The sequence below is a fragment of the Solanum pennellii genome, chromosome 11, assembly GCF_001406875.1.
Source record: "Solanum pennellii chromosome 11, SPENNV200".
NCBI classification, from domain to species: Eukaryota; Viridiplantae; Streptophyta; class Magnoliopsida; order Solanales; family Solanaceae; genus Solanum; species Solanum pennellii.
In genome coordinates, this window is record NC_028647.1 from 51,885,094 (window position 1) to 51,895,043 (window position 9,950).

Genomic DNA, 9,950 nt, shown 5'->3' on the forward strand with positions numbered 1-9,950 from the left:
ATGACCTAAAATGCTAAAATACATAAAGAGGTTATACTTTTAGGAATTAAATATTTACTATTTTTTGTGAAATTAAAAGAGGGAAAATATGGAGGGAGTAGACAAGTGTTGCAGTAGATAAAATTTTTGAAAAAGCGTTGCTATTAATGGATTTATTGCAACACTTGAAACTACTGTTGCATTAAGGTGCTCTACTGCAACAGATGTTTTGCTAAGGCAACAATTTCATTACATTATATTCTAATAGAACCATGAATTTTTTGCAACGGTCAATAATTGTTGTGATAGTCTATCTATAGCAGCAGTGAAATAACTTTTGCGAAGAAAGCGTTGCTATAGACTCAATTTCTAGTAGTGTGGAGACCAATAAGATGTCGCTGCCAAAGGTGTTTTGTGGCGACTTTATTGCTACTAAATGTTCATGTATAGTAGCGACATTTTTTGCCGTAACTATTAGTTTCTTTTGATATTTCAGCCTTCTTTATAACAACTGTGGTGAATGTATCCTATATTTTGATCCTTTTGTTAGTAATAAAAAAATTGATACTTATCGCAATTTCATATTTAAACACATGAAAAAAAACAGCAAAATTTTAATAACTAGTTTAGAGTACGTGTGCACAGTGTGTAATGTAAATCAAAATAACTGTAAAAAATAAATAAATATATTTTTTTTAAAAAAAATCACATTAAAATAAATATTATATCTACTGTAATAATAAAAATTTCATATATGAAGGTCAAAAGTTATTTTAAAAAATGTGAGCCTCTTTATTTAATATATTTTATTTACCATATTATATTGCCATCACGAAATTCCAAAAACAAATGTATTTGAGCTATTAGATACTAGAAAAGTAAAATGTGGATTTTGTAGTGCCAAATTTTAGTCCAAATAATGTTGGCGATTTTCTTATTGTTTTCTATCGTGATTTTATATTACTTTCTATCTTCTGTGATGCATTTTGTTTTAAAGATATTTACTTTTATAATATAGTTTTGAACTTCATAATTTTAAATATCATAAAGATAATTAATTAATTTAAGAAAATAATTATAATAATTTTATATATTGTTATTTTTTAACTGAAGTAAAAATTTCAATCAATATTATAAGGTCTTTCGTGTTTTTAAAGTAATATAAATTATAGTGAGGAGTTAGTTAAATAAAACTATAATGTAATTTTGATAATAGTTAGCGACTTATTTTGTTTTTACTATGTTGTTCATTAAGAATCATTTTAATATATTAGGATAGATAATTAAAAATATAATAAGAAAAGGAGAAAATAAACAAATAAAATTAATTAAAAACAACCCCAAAATAATTGCTCCTCCAATGTCAAAACGGAGATTTCCATATAACACTTCTCCCTTTTTCTCCAATTCCCTGCTCTGCTCGCACCAAATTCGTCCCCAATTTTTAGGGCTATCACGTCAAATTCGCCGCTTCCACTTATCTTTTTCTTAGTTTCTCTTTGATAGTGAGGGATTGCAAATTTGCTGAGATGATTTCTACTATTCCTAAATGCCAAACCCTTGTTAACTTTTCCCGTCTCAGAAGATAGACAGGAAGCAACAAGACTTGACATGCTTACTCTCTTGCAACGGGTGAAAGGTATCTTCTTTGGGGTTTTCTTTTTCGACAAATCTGTTGGACGAATTTATTCCTCGTTTTTGTCAGTTTTCCTTTTGTGTTAGAAATAATATTTCAATGAATATGTTAGAGTTGTATGCTACTTGTCGAAATGGAGTGAGTAATTACAAATGGAGGATGCCAAAAAGAATGGCAAGATGTTGAGAATATTGTGGTAAAAGTAAACAACTAAGACTTTCAATGTCTGCTACTGAAGAGGAACAGTCCATTGATGAGTCATTTTTTCTGCTCCTATGTCGGTCCTCAACATTTGCTAGCGTATCAGTCATTTCGCTCATAGTATATTTATTTCGGTTTCTAGAATTACATAATATGGATCCTATATCTTAAAATAAAAATGTTTATTTTTTAACTTCATCGTGGTTACTCGTTTCTACTTAATATTCTATTTGTTTACTTGTTTTTCACTCATCTTCCCATTTTTCTAAGCTTGTTGATATGGTACTTTCATATTTTTTTAGTTATTTGATTCTATGCCCATGGGAGAATTGACTTAGGGACTTGAGAGTTGTAAAACTTAGAGGACTCATAAAGAATTAAGTTTGTCTTCCGTCCCACTATTTAGAAGAGCACGCATGCAAAACTTCTATTTTAGCATATTAAACTTGTATAGGCCTGTGTCTTCCATTTTTAAGTTTTCATGTGTTTGAAACAGTTGTATGTTTCTTTTCTATGAAAATCATTTCTATTCATACTTTCTTTAAAAATCAGGCAATGATAATAATCAAATAGATAATCCTTTGTAGTGTTAGCTAAACAAAGTTTAAGGACTATTTTTGGAGAATGGTTGAGGGATGCTTGTTACCTTCTTTTCGGAGTAAATAAAACTTACCTAGAATCTCAAAAGTTTTACAGATTAAAACAGAGTAGACATATCAACAAAGGTCACTCCTCCTATATATTCTATTTGTAGTCTCCATGAAGTAGATGTTATAGGATAAGATCTCATTTGTTGCTGAAATTTTATTCACGCTATTACCTTGCTTCAAACATCATGTTATAGTTTTAAATCTCATTTTCTGTTGTAAGTTCATTCATGATATGGGACTTCTATTCATTTTCCTTCAACTTTTATTCTCTGTGTGAAGCTCAGAGATCAACAAACGAAAAATGAAGGGGTTTGCTTTTGCTTTGAATTTGTTGGAGGAGTCAAAGAACGTTATAGATTCAAATTTCAAGGGTGGACCAATATCATATGCATATCTACACACATTTGCTGGTAAGGAATATTAGATGCTAGTTTGTTATGTGGTAGGCTTCTTGCTTCTTTTAAACAAGTTTTGTACGATTGATCAACAAGATTCATCCGATTGATCTTCTAATATGTTAATTTTAATAACTCTTTTATCAGATTGATATCTCAATATGCTAATTTTAACAACTCTCATTCATTTCACTTCTTCCTAGCTGCAACATTAATATGAATACACCCTTGAAGGAGATATACATTCTAGAGAGAGTTAAGAGTAGAGTTCAAGAAAACTATTGAGTTCAATTGTGATTCCTTTGGAATCAACAATCGATTTGAAGTAAGTTTTGAGGAAGTAAGTAAGAGAATGAGCAGATTTGCATACTTGAGTTCCCTGTATTTATTAAGACCTTTATGTCGAGTTGTTCATGCCCATACATTTTGCATGCACTTCGTAAATTGAATATCATTGAGAGAGTTAGTATCTACAAGTTCTAACCCTTGAGTAATGAATTCCTAATCCCCTTTGAGATTATAATTCTAATCATGGAACTATTAAAAGTTACCCATGAAGTCGTTGAGTTGAATTGTTCATGCCCATAATTTCGGATGAATCCCATAAGTCGAATAGTCTTGAGAGAAGAATTATCTTTGAGTCCTTGAGTTGAGTAGTTCATGTTCATAATTGCGCATGAACCCTCTTATTTGATCATTCTTGAAATGAGTAGTATCATTGATGTTCTTGAGTTCCAAGTTTGAGTTCTATTCATGGTTATTTAAAAGCTTGAATTCAATAGTTCACCTCTATACTTTGGCATGAACCATATTTTAAGATGTTTTTTACAAACGTTTTAACTATGTTTTAAGACTTAAACTTTGAGTTGAGTAAAGAGTAAGATTAAAGTCATTTCTTCAAAGATTATATGGGAACTAAGTATTCCCAAGAATAAATGTTTTTACATTTAAAATTGGAGGAAAATGAGATTTCCAAAAGAGCTTTGACAGAAATAAAACATCGATTTTAAGAGAGAGTATAAGATATGTTTAAGAAATGGAACATCGATTTTAAGAGAGTTTATAAGATATGTTTTTAAGTAATTTTCTCAAATCAATGAAAGAATAATTGTTGAACTTTGGGTTTTGGAAAATACTTCACTCTTGCGGAATCGATTCTTACAATATTTTTATTAATTCAAGTGATTTTCTGGATTTTCTTCAAACTTGTTTAAGTAAGTACATGAATTCTTGTATAATGAATATGAATTAAGTAATTTTTAACATGGGTAACTAAATCCACAACTAGGGTTGTTGGAACCATGGGTAATTAACAAAGTAGAACTAGCTAAAATAATAATTCTAGAATAGTGTCGTGCATGTATTGATAATTCTTTCATTTAGAAGTATCTTTAACGGTGCCCAACATTAGAACTCGCCTTTTTGCTACTTGCTGGACCAAGGAGGTAGATAATAAGAAAAGAATTATCAAAGTAGATTTAGTATACACTATCTAATAGGCTAGTGTCGATTGGTGCGAAGTAACAAAAAAGTCATACATCGAATATGATGCTTAATATGAGGTAAAACGTAAGGTTTAATAAAGTATACACACGTACCCGGACAAAAGTGCGGAGTAAAATTCACTAGTTGCCGGACCAAGGAATTAGGGATACATAACTTACCACTTTGCACGCAAGATACAAGGAAAGAGTTGTTATAGATAGGGTTACTACATTATGAACCTATGGGGAACACTTACACCCTAGTTTCTCTCATCATTTGATAAACATCAAATATTTGAACTAGCTACTTGTTTACTTAGACTTAATTAATTACTTTTGTTACACAAAATCCCCCCTTTAATTGTTTGTTTCCAGAAATTATTTGACTAAATTGAGTAATCGTAGATTAAAGTTAAGGGTATAGTTCATAATCAGAGAGTTGAGATTTTCTCCCAAGGGGGAAATGGTGTACTTCACTACAAGAATAGATTGTGTGTTCTTGATGTGGGTGAGTTGAGACATCATTTTCTTGTTGTAGCCCATAACTCTAGATACTCTATCCATCTAGGTGCCACAAAGATGTACTGCGATCGGGGGAAGTCTATTGGTGGAATGCCATGAACGGAGATATAGCAGATTTTGTGAGTAAGTGCCCCAATTGTCAACAAGTCAAGGTTGAACATCAGAAACCAGGGGTATGAATCAAGAGATCAACATTCCTACTTTGAAGTGGGAGGTGATCAATATGTATTTCATAAAAGGTTTCCTCGTACAGAGAACATTACTCATTTGGGTGATAGTTGATAGGATGACTACATTTTCTCGCTTTTTGGCGGTCAAGACTAAAGATTCGGCAGAGGAAAATGCAAAGATGTACATTACTGAAATTTCGAGTTTGAATGGTGTTAGAGGTCCTCAGTTTACCTCTTATTTCTGGAATTCATTTCAGAAGGGTCTTGGTACTCAGGTTAATCTTAGCACAACATTTCATCTGCAGCTGGATGGACAGGCAGAGCGTACCATTTAGACCTTAGAGGATATGTTGACAACTTGTGTGATTGATTTAAAGGGTAAATGGGATTATCACCTTCTTCTTATTGAGTTCACCTACAGTAATAATTACCATTGCAACATTCATTTGGCCCCTTTTGAGGCACTATATGGGCATACATGTAGATCTCCAGATGGTTGGTTTGAGGTAGGTGAAACAGCTATGATAGGGACAAATTTAGTCCTTCATGTTATACAGAAAGTGCAACTCATTATAGTTACACTTAAGAATGCCTAGAGTCGTTTGAAATCTTATGCAAATGTAAGGAGAAGGAAACTAGAGTTCCTAGTGGATGATTGGGTTTTCCTTAAAGTGTTAAGTATGAATGGGGTGATGAGATATGAAAAGAAAGGGAAACTCAGTACTAGATATGTAGGACCTTACAAGATCTTGAAAAGAGTTGACAAGGTGGCATTTGAGTTAGAGTTACGAACAGAACTAGTAGCAGCGCAACAAGTCTTCCACATCTCGCTCTTGAAGAAGTGTATGGATGACCTAGCCTCTAATCTTACATTAGAGAGAGTGGCGGTGAAATATAGTCTTTTTTATGAGGATGTACCAGTTAGATTCTTGACCGTCAGTTAGAAGATTGAGAAACAAAGAAGTAGCTTCAGTCAAGGTTTTGTGGAGGAGTCAGTCCGTAAAGGGAGCTACTTGGGTAGCAGAAGCAGCCATGAAAGCCAAGTATCCTCAACTCTTTCCTTTCTATTCCACTCTAGCTTGAAGTAATAGTTTCTCTTCAGTTTTTCAGTCATTCATGCGTGAATTCAGCCTTAGAATCATGTTCCCTCAGTCTGTACTTTCATTTTCAGCATATTTTCATGTTCTTGAAACTTAATCAAGTCAATAACTCAGTCCTCAAAGTTTAATAGTATTGATTACAGCTCCCTTCCTCTATTTTAGCTAGTATAGTCTTCTTTCAAGGACGAATGTTCCCAAGGGGCAGATAATGTAACACCCCGTATCCAAAACATACTAGAAATTAGATTTTCAGAAAAAATGCAAGTCTAATCGATGGTTACCATCGACGCACTGTAGTATGATCTACGTCACATATTGCAGGTCCATAGATAGCCAATGCAGCCCCTCCTAAAATTTAGCTTAGCAAATCCACTAAGTCTAAATCCACAGACGGACCGACGGTCCGTAGATCAGACTATTCTCCGTCGATGGTGTATGTGGATTGAGACTCTTACTACCTACCCTCTGACACGAACGACAGATGACCAGAGTGGACCTTCTTTTAATCTACGCTCCGTAGGTTTGACCGCAGGTGAAGGATAGTAGCCAATCACGGGGAAAATACTATTGGAAAAACATCAAATGGTCAGAACTATTATAAACAAATGAATTAGATGTCCTATGACCTATGCTATGATAGATAATTGAATTGTCTTTCAATAGCCACCGATATTGTCAAAATACGATTACAGAGTAAAACTGTATGCCCGTTTCAGTAAAGGCTTGTTGAGCAGACCCAAACTTCCTAAACGATGGACCGTTGAGTCAGTCCTGTTGGTCCCTTGGTCCGACATCAAAATTTTCATGAGACTTTTGGTATCTTCCTTGATAGTTTAAACCCTAAGACACGTTGTTTAAGCCTTAAATCATTACATTTTAGTCAGTTTAAGCCTAGAATCATAACAAGAACTTACCTAAGTCAAGATCATAAATAAAAAATTATAAAATTAGAAGAAAGAAAGTAGAAAATGGTCAAGAACACTAGCTCAATAACACTTCTCTAAGTTTGAGCCCCGAAATCTAAATATTTCCCAGTGGATTTCATCACCAAACATGTGAGACTTCACTAGTGGGTTCCATTAACCCATTAGATCCTTAATTTTCAGTGAGTTCTTGATTATTTAATCATGATTAAACCTAAGGTTTCTATAATTACAACAGATCATCATGAATTAGCTAGATGTATGTTCGAAATCAGATTGTAAAATTATTATTCAGTTTATCGCATGAATTTCAGAACTCTAGCTATGTATTTCTTTAGTTCCTAAATTACACATGCTAGGTCATATATTTCAGTTACTTCAGATATACATCCCTCAGTTATTAATGCATAAGTATTAAATTAATTATTGCATTCTAAGTTTGCATGTTCAATTTTGAGCCATCCAGTATTTACTAAAATTCATTCGTTATGTCTTAATCACTTTTTTCATTGGGAATAACATAATACCGAGTTGGACTGGGGTTTAGCGTATCCAAATAGTCCCAGAACTAGTATCCAAGTAGGTTGTAAGTCCCCTATATGGGCATTAGTTTATTGATCACACCAATATGTCTTTATACTTATGGCAGGGTAGATTGGGTCCTCTGTGCGGGGCGTATACATCGGACTCCATATTTAACTCATGTGGTTTTATTATCGGTTATTATTAGCTCCCCTAGTTAAGAAACACTTTATTACATTGACTATATTTACAGTTCAATTAGTCTTCAGTCTCAGCAATGTTATAAATTTGGTCATTCCACTTTGTTAGATAAGAATTAAGTATATCATGTTCAGAATACTATACTTGCTTTTGTGCTTGTTCAATTATGCTTTATTTCGCTTTATTATATCCTACATTCTCAGTATCTTTCAAGTAATAATGCATACATGCGCTACATCTTCGCGTGATGTAGGTTCAGGTTCTCAGCATCCAGATAATGCTTGGATCGATTCTTGATCTCCATTTCAACAAAATCAGTGGTGAGTTCTCATTCTTTGAGGACAATAGTCATGAAATTATTTCAATATTTTGAGTCTTTTAGTTTCATATTTTGCTAGACTTAGCTTGGGACAGTCCCAACATTTCTAGTTAGTTAGAGGCTATTTTCAAACATAGTTAGTTTCAACTTAGTATTGAGTTAATAACTTCTTTGTATTGAAAACATCAGTTTTTCATATATCTTAGTTTTAGCATATAGGTATTCCCCGTCTTTTCATCTTTATCATTATTTATCTTATGCATCAGTTTATTTAATCGCGTGTAGCGCAGGGAGTGACAGTTCATGAGGAAGCTTCGCTCGACATTCTCATGAAGGTACAATTACAATGCTGCTTATCAAAAAAGTTGGTTTCTAGTAACAACCTCATAGTTACTTAACTATGTGCCCCCATAGGAATACTAACTAATGGATTAACCTAGATACTATTACGATATATATGTCCTACCTTGGCAAGTAGGATTCTCACCTTTCGGTGTGAGGGGATCACACCGGATTTTATGTTTAGCTCACGTTATCAATTGTTGGTTATGGAAAAGTTTCCCGAAAGTAAAATGAATGATAAACGATAATGCTAAAATGAACACTAACTAGAACTATTTAAGGGGTATCACTTAGTATGGTTAGGGGAATGAAACATTACCTATTCATTGCACAAGTGGGCCTTGAAGGGAGTTCTAGGAAGGTCCTTTATGTATGGATAATGCATGTGATGTTGTTCTTATATGATCATGGTTTCACTTGTTATGGATGATGTTGGTCTAAATTTCTCTATATGATGTTTGACTACACTTGTTATGAGGTTATATGATGCAAATACAATGCTTCGGGTCTCTTTGCTAGTTAAGATGGCTTATGTGTGGTTATGGGGCTTCATTTAGACATCACACTAGTTGGCTTGTATTGGGGTTGCGAGTAATGTATTGTGATATGTTAATTAAAGGTATGCTAAATATGAATTATGGGTTATGGCCTTCTAAGATGTACTTTTGAACATTAATATTGATATGGTTCATTGTTGTTATGTTATTGAATATGCTTGAATATGCTTGAATGTTCATAAAGGCTTTCGAAAGTGTACTTAGCATGTTCAGACTAAATGTACTTTTGTGCATATTTCATAAGGTTTTACTTGCATATATCCATACATAGTACATGAGGTTTTTAATAATCCATATTCTCTCTATTTCTACAACTATGTAGGTTCAGGCCATTGAAAAGATTCAAGTACACCTTCGAGAAGCTTGGAAAAGATTCTCCATGTTTTTGGTAATTCCTCCTGTTTGAGGATAAATCCCACTATTGTATCCAAGTATTGAATATGTCTAAGACAATGTCTTATTTTTTACTTGGGACTTTATTGCAAGTTCTATATGAGACATATTGTAATAATGTAAGGGCTATGTCCCAAACTTTGTATCCCGATATTAGATGGTTATATATGAAACATTAATAGACTATGTTAATGAATTTTATACTGTTGAAAAATGAGAATTCTATATGCACTTTATATATGAATAATCTATAAGTCAATGTATACTCCATATGTAAAGTTTCTAATTTACCGCATTTTTCTTACCTATGAAGTGAGGACGTATACTAATGGCTTGTCTAAGGCCTCTAAGTGCACTAATACGCCAGTTACGATTAGGGGTGGTCCCCAATCATGAAAAATTTTGTTTCAGAGCTTAAGGTTGAATAATTTTAGGATTGATGTCCCACTAAACTACGTCAATGTAGAGTATTGTTCATAATTGTGAAGCACGCCATACTTATGTATGAGAGGCTATGTGATGCTTAGAAAAGTCTCCTTTCTCTTGGTATTCATAG

The 9,950-nt window shown here is 33.2% G+C and overlaps 1 long non-coding RNA gene across 2 annotated transcripts; it reads left to right on the forward strand.

Moving 5' to 3' along the window:
* Window positions 1–1,359: 1,359 nt before the first annotated feature.
* LOC114074670 lies at window positions 1,360–9,569 on the forward strand. Of its 2 annotated transcripts, none has more exons than XR_003575000.1 (4): window positions 1,360–1,618; window positions 2,746–2,876; window positions 8,037–8,103; window positions 9,324–9,569. It is a non-coding gene; the product is annotated as an uncharacterized LOC114074670 (long non-coding RNA). The 2 variants fall into 2 exon arrangements; XR_003574999.1 differs by having other exon boundaries at window positions 2,751–2,876.
* Window positions 9,570–9,950: the final 381 nt, after the last annotated feature.